The sequence below is a fragment of the Nuphar pumila genome, chromosome 4 (genome assembly GCF_984573655.1).
Source record: "Nuphar pumila chromosome 4, dmNupPumi1.hap1.1, whole genome shotgun sequence".
In the NCBI taxonomy this organism is placed as follows: Eukaryota; Viridiplantae; Streptophyta; class Magnoliopsida; order Nymphaeales; family Nymphaeaceae; genus Nuphar; species Nuphar pumila.
This window is the reverse complement of record NC_143252.1, coordinates 109644739-109659600: the sequence shown is the minus strand read 5'-3', so window position 1 is coordinate 109659600 and position 14862 is coordinate 109644739. Positions and strand designations below refer to the sequence as shown.

General features: G+C 36.7%; 1 long non-coding RNA gene and 2 other non-coding genes across 3 annotated transcripts; 1 reads left to right on the top strand and 2 right to left on the bottom strand.

Moving 5' to 3' along the window:
- The first annotated feature begins 10482 nt into the window (after nt 1-10482).
- On the top strand, nt 10483-11845 carry LOC149840524 (uncharacterized). Its single transcript, XR_016431566.1, has 3 exons — nt 10483-10618; nt 11060-11226; nt 11347-11845. It is a non-coding gene; the product is annotated as an uncharacterized LOC149840524 (long non-coding RNA).
- A 288-nt stretch (nt 11846-12133) lies between these two features.
- LOC149840523 (U1 spliceosomal RNA) lies at nt 12134-12294 on the bottom strand. Its single transcript, XR_016431766.1, has one exon. It is a non-coding gene; the product is annotated as a U1 spliceosomal RNA (small nuclear RNA).
- Nucleotides 12295-13609: 1315 nt separating this feature from the next.
- On the bottom strand, nt 13610-13770 carry LOC149840522 (U1 spliceosomal RNA). The gene has a single exon (XR_016431743.1). It is a non-coding gene; the product is annotated as a U1 spliceosomal RNA (small nuclear RNA).
- Between the last annotated feature and the right edge of the window lie 1092 nt (nt 13771-14862).

The window sequence follows — 14862 nt, the reverse complement described above, 5'->3', positions numbered from 1 at the left end:
GAAAATGGGATATCAATCTAGAACTACCTATTGTAGAAGAAAATACGTTGAGATTAGAGGACATGCATTGGAGAGATTTAGATGATAGCGCACAACAATCAAGCACTATTTCCAAATCCAAACATAAAGATGCACAACTAAGAGCTCCATTAACTCCAATAATCATACGTACAAATGAAGTTGAAGATGATACAAATCAATCCAACAAAGCTAGTTGAACTGTAGATATACAAGAGCGAACATCAGTTCCTCAAGGTCAGATTGATCGTTTCTTTAACAAAAGAGCTAAACAAGGTATGTTGATCTTGTGTTTTTTTATTTTTGTTTTTTTCTTTATATGTATTTTTTATATTTTAAATTTTGGTTTTTGAACATTTTAATTTTTTAACTTATTCATTATAGAAAATGAAGGAAGGAGCAGAAGACATGTTACATGATGATGCTGAATGTTCTCAATCTATTGTTGACTTGAAGGGGGAGAGAAAGATGATAGATTAATGAACACTTGAATTATTAATTATTCTTTTGATGATGTAGTTGGAGTAGTCCAACTTATAAACCTTTATGTTACTTTTTTGTCATGGTCTTGTAATATTTTGTTGGTTTGATAACTTTGATTGATATATACTTTTATTTTGAACCTTGCACGATGAAGTTTAGAACTCTATAGCTTATAATTTACAGTTTTGACTTTATAGCTTAAAAATTTAACTATAATTCTATGTAATCTTTGAGTTTAATGACTTGTCGTTTTCTATGTTGCAGAGAGATTTACAACAATCATAACATTAAATAACAAGTTATTTGATTATTTTATTGAAAAATGTATGCTTTTTAATCAAAGTTATTTATTTTCTTAATGCATTATTTAGTACTTGCATGCATTTGTTAAATGATTGCAACAACAATGCGAATTATGATCTTCTCTTGATGTATTATTTTTTAAATGCTTGATATTTACAATATGATGCATTTGTTAGATAATTGTAACTTATATTATTTATTATCTTAGATAATGTTTTATTTTGTCAATAATGACATAAATCTTATTTTTTGATAAAATAAAAATATATAATTACATTTTTGTTTCCCTTTCGATTCTTATTCGCTTTCCTTTCGCTTCTCACTCGAATACTACGTCGCTTCCTTCTTCGCTTCTTACGTGTCTTCCGATTTGCTTCCAAGATACTTCCGAGACGCTTCCTGGTTCGCTTTTAAGTCATCCTGCACTTCCCGCTTCCTAAAATTTTAGAAGTGCCTCACTTCCCGCTTCCGCTTCCTGCTTCCTCGACTCGTAACTTTGATTTAAAACAAGCCCCCAAGGCTTGGTATGATAGGTTTAACTCCGTAATGTTGGAAAATGGTTTTTCATCTTGTTTAACTGACATTGCCTTATTTATTAGAAAAACCAATGCATGAATTATTATTCTGTTTATATACGTAGATGATATGCTTATAACCGGAAGCGATTCTAAAAGGGTTAAAGGCATAAAATCCATTTTGAAGGATAAATTTGAAATGTCTGATTTGGGATTTCTAACTTATTTTTTGGGTATTGAAGTAACATACTCTCATAGAGGGTATTTTTTATCTCAAACTACGCTTGCATCTGAGATTATTGACAGGCCAGGTATTACAGATGATAAGGTTTGTGAAACTCTTACTATAGTTGGAGCCAAAATGAAGACTGATGATGGTATTCCTCTCTTTGATCCTACCCCCTACAGACAACTTTTAGGATCATTGATGTATCTGAGTATTACTACACCAGATATTTATCATGCAGTTCATACTGCAAGTCAGTTTCAACATGCACCAACATCGGTTCGCATGAGTGCAATTCTGCGGGTCGTAAGATACATAAAGGGTACAATAAATAAGGGAGTATTCTTATCCTGTTCTTTTGAATTAAAATTAATTGCTTATACTGACTCTGACTGGGGAGGTGACCCAAATAACCGTCACTCCACCATTGGTTTTTGTGTTTTTTTAGGAGATTCGTTAATCTCTTGAAGATGCAAGAAGCAGCAAAAGATATCTTTATCATCAACCGAAGCTGAATATCGTGTCATGGCAACTACTACCATGGAAATTGTATGGATTCATCAACTATTAGAAGACATAGGGATCACAATAAAAGGGCCCACCAAGCTATGCTGTGATAACAAAAGTGCAATATACATTGCCAAAAATCATATTTTTCATGAGCGGACCAAGCACATTGAGATGGATTGTCACTATGTTCGAGAAACGTATTTGAAAGAAGTTATAAATCTTCTATATGTGACTTCAAAATATCAATTGGAAGTTACAAAGCTTTGTGTGCTCTGCGGTTCAATTTCCTCGACAAACTTTCGGTCATCCTGCTCTAAGTTTGAGGGGGGGGGGTGTTAAATTATGTAATCAAATCTTGTAATCCAATATATATTTTATATATATAAGGTAATACATATACATATATATAATATATGTATATGTATCTACCTATTATATATATAAAATATATATTTATTTCATTTCAACTGTAAGGGTATATTCATCTTTTTACACATTCTTTTTGGAGAATATGTATGTAATTTTTGCTTTTTGTTTTGTTTTCTTTTGATTTTTTCTTATTTTTTTGGTTTTAGCACTTGGAGGGGCCCACCCAATGTGATCGTTGGCCCCTCCAACAGTTATAATTATAACCATTGGAGGGGTCCCAACGATCCCTCCAAGGTCTCTCATTATGTATAAATAGGGGTGTTCCCCCTTGTATTTAGGTGTGGCTTTGGGTCAAATCCCAAGTATTCAATAAAGCTTTTATTCATTTTTAGTCCATTTGTGAGATTGATTGATTTGTGCTTTTGTGCACAAGTTTTTTTTGTGTTGTTGTTGTGCATGTGTGCACTTGTCTTTCATCAAGAACATTGGGTCTTGATTATAGTATCTTGTTGAAGATACTTTTACAACTCTTAGATATCAGAAGCCCGAGTTATGTACTTAAAAAATGAGTTTCAAAGTTTGAAGAAAGGCTCCATGACAGTTATAGAATACATAGGCCGCTTGAAGAGTATTACTGACCAATTGGCTGTTATTGGAAGTGCTATTTCAGATAAAGATAAAGTACAACAACTCCATAATGGATTGGGCCCTAATTTTGACATGTTTACCACAGCTTTGTCATGTCTTCCTCACTTGCTCAACTTTGACGACCTTTAAGCGAAACTTCTCCAGCATGAGATGATTATGAAACAAAGGGCAGAAGGAAATGAATCAGCTCATTCCCATTCAGTTTTGGTCATGGACACTTCTGTAGGTTTTGGACGAGGGAATAAAGGGCATCAAAGAGACAGAGGCAGAGGCCGTTTTGGGCAGGGGGAACGTGGTATCTTGCCTACACCTAATATTTTGGGTGTTTTTAATGCAGGGAATCAGAGGAGAGTGCCCACTTGTTTCTTATGTAACAAAAGAGGACATGTGAAAGCTGATTGTTGGTTTAATCTGCATAACAGAGGAAAAATAAACAAAATTGAGAATAAGTCAACTACTACTATGGGCATGAAAGAACCATCTACAGATGTGCAACAACTTTTGTTATCAGCATTGTCAGAGATGACGAGCAAGCAAAATGAACAAGGCGAATGGTATGTTGATTTCGGTGCTGCCACCCATGTCACGGGTAATGCGGGTAAGTTATCTTACTTATTGCCTTATTTTGAAAAAGGTAGTATAGTTACGGGAGATGAAACTTATCACTCCATTAGTCATACCGGCAGTGCATATATTTTTATGTCAAAGTCCTCACTTCACTTGTCTAATGTCCTCCTTGCTTCTGATATTAAAAAGAACATTGTCTCTGTAGCTAAACTTGTTGACGATATGAATTCTTCAGTCGAATTTACTCCCTCCTCTATTTATGTTAAGGATCTACGAACGAAGGAGACGTTCGCTAAAGGGGAACGATGCAGAAACATGTACATCTTCAAGGAGATTCCCTCAGTTCCAGTTCTCCAGTTGAAATCGTTAAAGCATTCTTTAGTGTTTTCGCCTTCAGCGTTTTTTGTCTTTCTCTCCATTGGAAGTTTTTAATTCATCTCATTGTAATAAGCCAGATATCTGGCACAGTCGATTGGGACATTGTATTCGGGGCTTCGTTGAAAATCTTATATCCGATGGTCTTCTTCCAGAGTCTAGTTTATGTTCCTTTTTAGAGAATAAAAAATGTTCATTTTGTGAACTCTGCAAAAGTCATGTTCTTTCATTTCATATTATTAATAAAAGAGCTTCAAAGCCATTTGAGATTATTTGTTCAGATGTTTGGGGACCCACACCTATTTCTTCTCTCTCTGGCAATCGTTACTATGTTATCTTTATTTATTCTTATTCCCGCTATACTTGAATATATTTCTTGAAACATAAGCATGATTTTTTTCAAATATTTCGAGAATTCCATTTGATGGTCAAAACAAAGTTTTCCTGTGATATTGTGCATTTACAATGTGATGGTGGAGGTGAGTATTCATCGAACGAGTTTATTGGCTTTCTTTAGTATAAAGGAATAAATCGACCGGTTTTTTGCCCCCATACCCCTCAACAAAAAGGGGTTGCTGAGAGGAAACACAAGCATATTGTTGATAGTGCGATGAGCATGTTACATGACAGCAATATGCCCGTTAGTTTCTAGACAGAAGTTTTTCACACATCTGTTCATGTCATAAATCGTCTTTCTATGGCACTTCTGGATCGGAAATCCCCTTATTATACTTTGTTTGGGCAACATCCCTCTTATGATGAGCTGCGTGTTTATGGTTGTGCATGTTATGTGCATATTGATTCATCTTTGCGAAATAAGTTTTAGGACAAGGCCGCTAAGTGCAGATTTGGTGGGTATGCGGATGAATACAATGGCTATCGATGCTATGACCCTACTACAAAACGTATTAGAACCTCCAAGAATATTGTTTTTGATGAGCAAAATTTTCGGATCAATGACTCCGAAGAGTTGTCATCTCGAGAAGTAGAGGTATATGATCCATGGATGAGCGCATATCTTTTTGCTAATACAAGAGAAACATGTCAGGCAAATTGTCCTTCCTTCGACTTGAGTAGGGAGTTGGATGACTCACAGATGTATGTTGAGCCATCTTCAGTTGAGCCACCTCTAGTTGAACGCTTCTCTGGATAGATATACACTAGAAGGGATAGAAATACAGGGTCGAGGGATGAGGAAATCATCTCTAATGATCCGGCTCAAAGGCCGTCATGCATCAGGCATCCTATTCAGCGATGGGTGAGTTATGAGACCTTTTCTCTTGATTTTTAGTTGTTTATGTCTCAGCTCACAAAACAGGATGAACCCACATGTTTTAATCAAGCTCTTCAATTTTGTCATTAGATTGAGGCTATGAACGAAGAAATGGAAGCACTTCATGAGTGTCAGACTTGAGAAATAGTACCTCGGCCAGAAGGAAAGAATGTAGTTGGCTCAAAATGGGTTTATAAAACAAAATATAAGCCCAAAGGAAGTATTGACAGATATAAGGCACAACTTGTTGCTCGGGGATTCACACAACAATATGGTGAAGATTACGATCAAACTTTTAGTCTAGTAGTCAAAATAGGCACAATTCGTGTCATCATATCCTTAGCAGTCGATCGAGGATGGAGGCTTAGCCAGATGGATGTTAAAAATGCATTCTTGCATGAAATTTTAAAGGAGGAAGTATATATGAAGCAACCTCCTAGGTATGCCGAGAAGGATCCTACTACCTAGGTGTGCAAACTAAGAAAATCTATGTATGGGTTGAAACATGCGTCCCTTTCTTGGTTTGAAAGTTTCTCTATGCAAATTCAAGGCTATGGTTTTATAAGATGCTCTATGGACCACTCGCTCTTAATTTACCAGAAGACAGACATCGTTACACTTCTTCTTATATATGTTGATGACATTGTGATCACTGGGAGTTTAGATAATCATGTGCAAGACGTGAAGCGATTTTTAATGAAAACCTTCAAGATGAAAGATTTAGGGGAGTTGAGGTACTTCTATGGTGTGGAAGTTGACAGAGAAAAAGACACATTGATACTCATGCAACAAAAATACACTCTTGATCTTTTGGAAAGAGTGGGATGACGAATTGCAAACCAGTCAACACTCCGAGTGTATTACATCAAAGGCTGAGTTCTGAAGATGGCCACCTTTGTGTCAACCCTATAACGTATAGAAGCCTTGTAGGGATGCTACAATATTTGACTTTTACCAGAACTGATATAGTTTATGCTGTCAATCAGGTATTCCAGTTTATGCATGCTCCAACAGAAGGTCATATGGAGGCTGTGATGCGCATTCTATGCTATTTAAAAGGAACTATAGGAGACTGACTTGTTTATCGCAAGAACGATAACCTACATAAAGGACATGAACTCATCACTTATACAAACGCAGAGTGGGTAGGGGAATCAAATGAGAGACAATTTGTCTCTAAATATTGTGTATATATTGGACACAATTTAGTGTCTTGGAGCAGTAGAAAACAAAGGCAGTGGCACGACCGAGTATAGAGGCTGAATACAGGCCGATGGCTGCAGGCACGACAGAAGTTACATGAATTAGACACTTATTGAGTGATCTTGGGGAGACAATTATTCAATCATTTCTTCTATGTGACAATCAAAGCGCAATAAACATTGCGTGTAACCTTATTCAGCATAGCAGAACAAAGCATATTGAGATTGATCAACATTTTATACGGCAGAAAGTCAAGATGAAAGAGATGGAACTACGTCATGTTCGAACAAAAGATCAAGTGGCAGACTTGTTTACCAAAGGGTTAACAACACGTCAATTTTGGCTATTGAAGAGCAAGTTGTACATGCTCCAAAACCATGTACAACTTGAGGGAAGGTGTTAAAATAGAGCATGTGTATGGATCTGGATCTAGATCCCTACGCACGTCAATCCTTTTTTACTATGCAGTTGACGTCTTTTTCATTAATGGCATTTGTGTAATATGGTTGTTGTGGTCTCATATTTTAGTCCCCATTGTAAAGTCGTTTTGATATAAATAGATTAGGGCTTGGTGGTGGGTTACGTTTAGCCGCCCCAGCAATTGTGCATTTCCCTCTCTCTCCCTTTTTCTCTGTTTCCTGTGCAGGCTGAGTTGTGGAATAAACCCCTCTCGATTTCTCTTAATATATATATATATATATATATATATATATATATATATATATATATATATATATATATATATATATATATATATATATATATATATATATGTGTGTGTGTGTGTGTGTGTGTGTGTGTGTGTGTGTGTGTGTGCAGAGACTTGTACACCCACCCAGAACAGTCCAATCAAATGTAGTGGATGGTTAAAGATGGCCTACAGATATGACCTGCATGGTTGGTTTAGTAAAAAATGGGCTTTAGATCATGTCATTGGAATGTGTAAGAAGGATTTTCAAGGGCTTCAAAAATAAATGGTTCACTATGTACCAAAATTTATGACTCAAGGATCATGATTTTACTTGGAAATAGCTCAATCCATGGTGTGGTCCAATCAAACAAACAATAGTGAACACAAGCACACAACTATGGGGTCATATTGAGAATGGTTGTTGACTTGATCAGAGGTGGTGTACATGAGTACACAACTGTTGCATGCCTACCAATCACTTGTACATATATATGTGTATGTGTGTTTGTGTCTATTTGCTACAATCGATTGTACATTAAATCTAGTTTCAATCTCATGAAGCAAGTCATTTTGACTCAATCTAACCTCGTAGATGTGTTTAGCATGGTCGGTTTACTGGGAATTGACCCTTGGATGATGTTTTCTCAATGAAAAAACATGTGTTTTTGAGTCAGGAATATTTGGTATATTTTATGACCGTCAAATTTTGTATCACCATAAAAGCCCATACACACATTGGATTCCGGTGATAGACAAGTCGATTCCTACTAGACAGAGCATGTACCTCACATCTATGAGGTTAGATTTACCAAAAAATGGAAAAAAAGGTTTTGCTAAGACGATTGTAGGTACAATTGACCTTAGTGTGTGTGTGTGTGTCTCTCTATACACACACACCATAACTAGAATCTACCTTTTTTCAACATTTTCTTGATTATCTTGGATCAAGCCCAACGGATATGATCTACATGATTTATTTAGTCAAAAACATGTTTTTATAATCGTCCATTTGTATTATTTAAGCAGAATTATTAAGAGCTTGAAAAGTTGATAGTTCGCAAATCACAATGCTCCCAAATTTCATTATTGAAAAAAATCACATTTTCACATCGAGTACACTCAATTCAATATGTGACCAGGCTATGCCCAAGAGTCAAACACATTTGTGATTGATCTGGTGTTGCTTGCAATAATGACTTTGTACTAGAGATATGCTACAGTCAAGTGCACCAGATATTTTGTGTGTTTGTGCATGTGTATTGAGCATCTTTTTGGTAGGTAAATCCATTTTGACTTTTTTTTAATGTTTCTTTTCAGAATACCATTCTGTATTGGTTGAGAATTTTAGTAGTTCCTATCTTATTCAGGAAACCTACAGTTAATAATACTAGGCATGTGTGTGCTGTGGTTTAGTTGTTTTCCTCTGTTCTGATATGGCTAAAGGAGGGATATGTGTATGTGCTGTGTGTGCTGTGGTTTAGTTGTTTTCCTCTGTTCTGATATGGCTAAAGGAGGGATATGTGTATGTGCTGTGGATTAGTTGTTTTCCTCTGTTCAGCTTGTTTCTTAAGGAAACAAATGTGTATGTGCTGTGGATTAGATGTTTTCATCTCTTCTGCTTGTGTTCTTAAGAGAAAAAAAATTAAGTGGTTACATCTTTTACCTTCACATGCATGCCAGGCTGTCATGGCTCATGAGCTAGGCCATTTGAAATGTGATCATGGTGTGTGGCTTACCTTTGCCAACATTCTGACGTTGGGTTCATATAATCTTCCTGGTAAGATAGTGATCTGGTAGAGGCCTATTTATACATTATATGCTTGGCTGGGAGCATGAAATTCACTCTATAAGTTGCTCCTTTTGTTCAGGGTTGGGTGGGTTTATTGCACAAAAATCGGAAGAGCAACTGTTCAGGTGGCTCCGTGCAGCAGAGTTGACTTGCGATAGAGCCGCACTTCTTGTTTCTCAAAATCCCAAGGTACAGATTCCTGAATGCATCAGCTTCTTAGATAAAGGTTGGTCAAATATATCTCATCTTTTGGCAGTACATGTTATCTATACAAAAATGTATAACGTATACTACATTGTATCATATATCTGTGTGGCAACACCGAGAAGCACCCAGCATCAGCACCTAGAAGTACCAGCGTATGTAAAGTATGATGGACTGCTTACACTAACAGATTCCGGCCACTGGAAATGGGTGGATTTGGCACTATCTTAAAGGGCCTCATTTGCTCTACCAAACATAACCCATCTTGTTCAGCACCATTTCACTTTTAGATTTTCTGGACATAAAAAAAATGCTAGTGTATCATGGGCTTGTATGCTTGAGTGCAGTCAAACACAGACATGCACCTGCACACACACACACACATGCACACCACTCATCCAGTATCTCTCTTGGCAATATCTTAGTGAGACAATTTGTTGAGTTTTCTTTTTTATGTAAACGTGAGAAATTTCTTAAAATACTCCACAGAAAATAAAAATGTTTGGAAAAATAAAGAAATTATTCTTTTATTAGCGCTTTTTGAAATAGAATGAGAACTAAAGCTTCCAATAACATTTAGAAAATTGTGATCATATTAACAGTTTGGTTTTAATTGCATATAAATTATTTTTTGATAATGTTCTCATATTACCATGATATTTTCACAACATTATCAGAAAATTTCTTGGGAAATCCAGTGTCCAATATATTGTAAAATTATGATGTTTTATGTGATTATGGAGTTTTTTCACAATGATCTTCAATGGACAAATCTGGTACCTTGTCTAGTTTAGATAGCTATAGTTTTCTTTCCCCTTGTGCTAGAAAGTTTTCGGACTCAACTTCCATTTCTTCTAATTCACAAAGCTATTTTTTCCAATATATTGTAAAAATGTGATGATTCTGTCACTATATATAGTTGATGCTTCGTAATGATCTTGAATGGACTAATCTCCGTTCGTTTGCCTACCATACTCTCACGTTATGTTGTGTAACTATAGTTTTGTTTCCATCTGTGTTAGAAAGTTTTCAGACTCAACTTTCCTTATTTCTGCATCACGCTATAGTCTGTTACCTAGCAGTGTACAAATACTGCTGTGAGAAAGAAGTGTTTCTGAGTGTTTTTTTTTGTTTTTTTTTGGGGGGGGGAACTTATGCTATTTAGCTATTTGGGTACTTGCAAAGCTGAGTTCTTTTTTTAGCTTTATGCCTTTACTTTTTCCTTTTTTTCTTCACTTATTTGTGTCCTCCTCAGCCTCTAAACTTTATTTACCAAGTTTTGGACTTGTTTTGTTCTTGTGAATCAAGAGGTGGTCATTTCAGTACTGATGAAACTAGCTGGAGGCTGTCCATCCTTGGCTGATCAACTGAATGTGGATGCCTTTCTTGAGCAGGCCCGCTCATATTATAAGGCCTCTTCAAGCCCAGTGGGGTGGTATATAAGGTGAAATTTTGTGTCAAATGTCAGCTATTTTGATGTCTTTTTCAATTTTGCTCCTCCTTTTGCTTTACATTAAGATGGATGCTTGTTATTCTTACGTTTTTTAATGCCTAGAAATGTATATAATATACACATCTTCATCTGTTCACTGTGTAAGGCTTGCTACGTCACTTGGATACAGACATTTTTATGAAGTTTTCAATATGAACGGGAGCCAAAATGGAGTATCCGTGTGACATAGAAGGCTTGTATATGTGAATTTCAAAGTGCATGAAAATTACATGATCATGCTAGCTTCAGTGATTCATATAGCTTACTGGTTGCGGTAAAATCTGGTTAAGGTGATTGAATTTGATGCAATTTGGTAGACTGACCCATAGTCAAACCATCATATTGAAATGGAGTCGCAATTGGTTGATCGGTTCCTGTACAATCTCATTTCAGGAATGCACAAACAAGATAATTACCTCACCCATTGCCTGTTTTACGTGCTCGGGAAATTGATCAATGGTCGAGAATACAGATCTCTGCTTAAAAGTGCAACACAGACAAGCACCGTTTCTAATGCATAGTATCAAGCACGACACGATACCGTGAAACAGTAGATAAAGGTGTGCCTCTGGCTACTTACATTTGACCCCTATAAACTGTTGTTTTTTTTATCTGGCAACTTCCGACATATTTGCTTTCATTCTGATGAATTGATATGTTCTCCATTTTCCCTCGTTCAGAATAGCAGCTGTAGATTATTATGATCACATTTGAGTACCATAGCGGCTCCCTTGTACCACCTATATGGGTGCCAGAGAGTTGCTTGTGGAATTGGCACATTCTGAAGGCTAAATTTCAAAACCAGAGGGTTTTTGCCTATGATTTCAAACATCAGACATGGGCAACGCAGTGATCTCAAAGGCAGCCTGAGCATGATCATCATGGATAATATATAGTCCACTTTAGGGTGCGTGTATTTATGAGATGTGAAAACATTGTAGTCGATCAGCATTTATTATAAGGGCAGAATCTTTAAGATGTAAGAAATTTCTCAGATATTTTGGTGATACAGAGGTAAAGTGCTAATACAATAACAGCAGAAGCTTAAGACACTGGTCAGATGGACCCTGATTCTTTGGCTATAGTGTTGTTGGATATGTTATACTTTTGGGGTATTCAATTAAATCTCTGTTGTTTTGTCATGGATCATACTTATTAATCTACATTGATTTTTCCCTAGTTTGGTAGGTAATGGGTTATTTTGGCACAATGGCTTCTCGAATGGCGTTATTGTGCTTTTGCATAATCTTGATAATGATAGAAAACCATTACAATTAAACCTTTTTTCATCGGAAAATGAAAGGTCAATTCTAGGGTTGCCACAGTAAAAGATTCGCATCCATTAGTCCTTGACACTTAAAACCCTTTCAGTGGAAAAAAAAAACAAAACGTTGGCAAAAGAACCAATGATCAGTAAAAAACAAGAACACCAAAACACAAGAAAACATTTTTGGATTTAAGAAATTGGTGGGGGCCGCGCGAACGCGTTCCCCCGCTACAACAAATTATGACGTCCACTCTCCCACTTGGGGAGATGGTAGAGAGACGCTCCTCCCAAGTGCAATGGAAGCCGCCTCTCTAGGCAATCGGCCTTCATGTTCACCGATAGACCCCGTCCAGGTAAGTATGTTTCTTCAATGCAAGCCCGTGGCCTTTTATAATCCATCACCCTCTTGCACTTATCCCGATTCTTCGATATGGGACTAATGTTTTCTTCATCTCATCTCGTATGCTGACCAAACCTTGCTACCTACTTAAGATGACGTACAAAACAATAGGGTACGTGCATGGTTAAGCTTGGCCTTGGCGACCAAAAAGTCTAGTCCGAGTAAGGGATCGACTATTGTTTGCAAGGGTGTGTAACTTGGGAGTTCAAGAACTCACCGGGTCAACCCAGTCACTTGGTTGACTCGGCTGGGATCCAATTTGGCTACCAAATCCAACTAATAGGATCTGGATTTGGATTCGGGTCCAATGTCAGGTTACATCCAACCTGCTCAATTACAATTGGGCTTGGGTTATGTCTGTCAGGCTCTATGTATTTTGCAAATAGGCCAGGCTTGTTATCAACGGGGGCTCAGATTGTTTGGTAGGAGCTGTTAGTGTTGAGATGTTGCAAGTTCAAAACCCAATGGTACCTTAACTGGTGGGGATCCGATCTGCCTAACCGCATCTTATAACTGGTGGGGATCCGATCTGCCTAACCCCAGCATATAACTGATGGGAGTCCTGCCTAACCCCAGCTTGCCTATCCATAAAAAAGAAAAAGGCCAGGCTTGTTTGGACCTTGTTTGCCCAACACACATTGGATATCAGGCCCAATGTCCATTATGAATAAAAAGCAAGAAAGGTTATACTTCAAATTATTATTCAATTTCAATTTGAATTGAAATTGAATAATAATTTGTAATATATATAATCACTATACACACTAACCAAAAAAGAAGAAACAAAGTTTGTTTTAAATAAATGTAGCTATAAGTAGGATCAACTTTGAAGGATGCCAACTAAATACATAGTAATACCGCATCTTAGTATTTCAAGATCTATATTTGAATTTGAGAAGACCTTGTCAATAGGTAATGTTGCTCCAATACCTAACCAATGGGCTATTGTAGCTAGTGGGCGACGGAATGGATTTTAGAATTTATTAACGAAAGAGATAAGTGAGTGGGTACAGTCCATCCTCATCTATACGATTCGAAACATCTATACATAATGTAATGTGTTGGGTTGGAAATGTCACAAAAATATGGATTCCGTACTACAAAATATCCTGATATAAAAAATATTAATAATAAACTTGTTAGTAATATGAAAATAAATGAATTAAGTGAAATTTTACGCATGAATTTTTTTTTGAGTGAAATAAGATTGATCAAAGTTTGACTTAGATTCTTAATGTAAAATCTAAAATCAAGAAAAAAATTTGACTAAGAATTGATGGGGGCCGCGCGAACGCGTTCCCCCGCTACCACAAATTATGACGTCCACTCTCCCACTTGGGGAGATGGTAGAAAGACGCTCCTCCCAAGTGCAATGGAAGCCGCCTCCCTAGGCAATCGGCCTTCTTGTTCGCCGATAGACCCCGTCCAGGTAAGTATGTTTATTCACAGCAGCCCCGTGGCCTTTTATAGCCCAGCATCCTCTTGCACTTCTCCTGCTTCTTCGATATGGGAATAATGTTTTCTTCCATTTTTATATTCCCACGCCCCCTTGTCTTGCCCCCCATTCGGTCCATCGTATCGTATAAAATGGCCAGGCATAACTTGTCTTTTATGTCTCTTTTACAAGGAAACTTTCTGTTACCCATTTCATGACTGCGGTGGGTTAAAGATAATTGCTTTATTCACTTGTTTTTTCAACAAAAAAAACTTGTTTCAAACATAACGTTTCATGCCATTAGTTCAATATTTGCAACTCGAATTGCTGGATTTGCCAGAGGTAGTTCTCGAGCTCTTTATGTTTGGTTGTCCCTACTTATATCCAGAAAGTGAGATAAGCTGGGAACTTGGCATTGTGGTTTACAATTCAAATTTTTAGCTTATCCAACATTTCAAGATAAATGGATGCATCCAAACACCCAAGCAGGGAAATTGGCATTGTCGTTTCCATTCAAATTTTCAACTTATTCCACATTTTCAAGATAAATGGATGCATCCAAACACCCAAGCATTTATTATCGGACCCAGACCCGTTCTTCACATTTGGTGTGAACAGTTTGATCATGATAGAGATAACGCTGGCAGATTGGTCTCTCAAAGATATCGATAACCACATTTGGTCTCTCAAAGATATCGATAATCTCATTTGCCATACAGATAAAATTGAAGAGAGATTTTTTTGATAACAAAGAGAAAGTTAGAAAAGATAAGAAAATTATCTTGTCTCATAGAAAGGCTCATCAAGATACAAATGTAATGTATATAACAATGTGTAAAAACGTTCAAAAAAATTAAGGAAGAATACATTGTCAGCCCGTGGACGTAGGCGTTATTGCCGAACCATGTATATAGAGTGTCTCTTTTCTCTCTCTCTCTCTCTCTCTCTATATATATATATATATATCTTATTGTTTTTCCTATTCATCATTGGCTTTCAAATTTTGGCTTTTTTTCTCAACCCCATATCTATGAGTCAACCAATCGTTTGTTAACAATTGGAGCCACCCAGTCCACTCTTATAGAAGTCAAAAT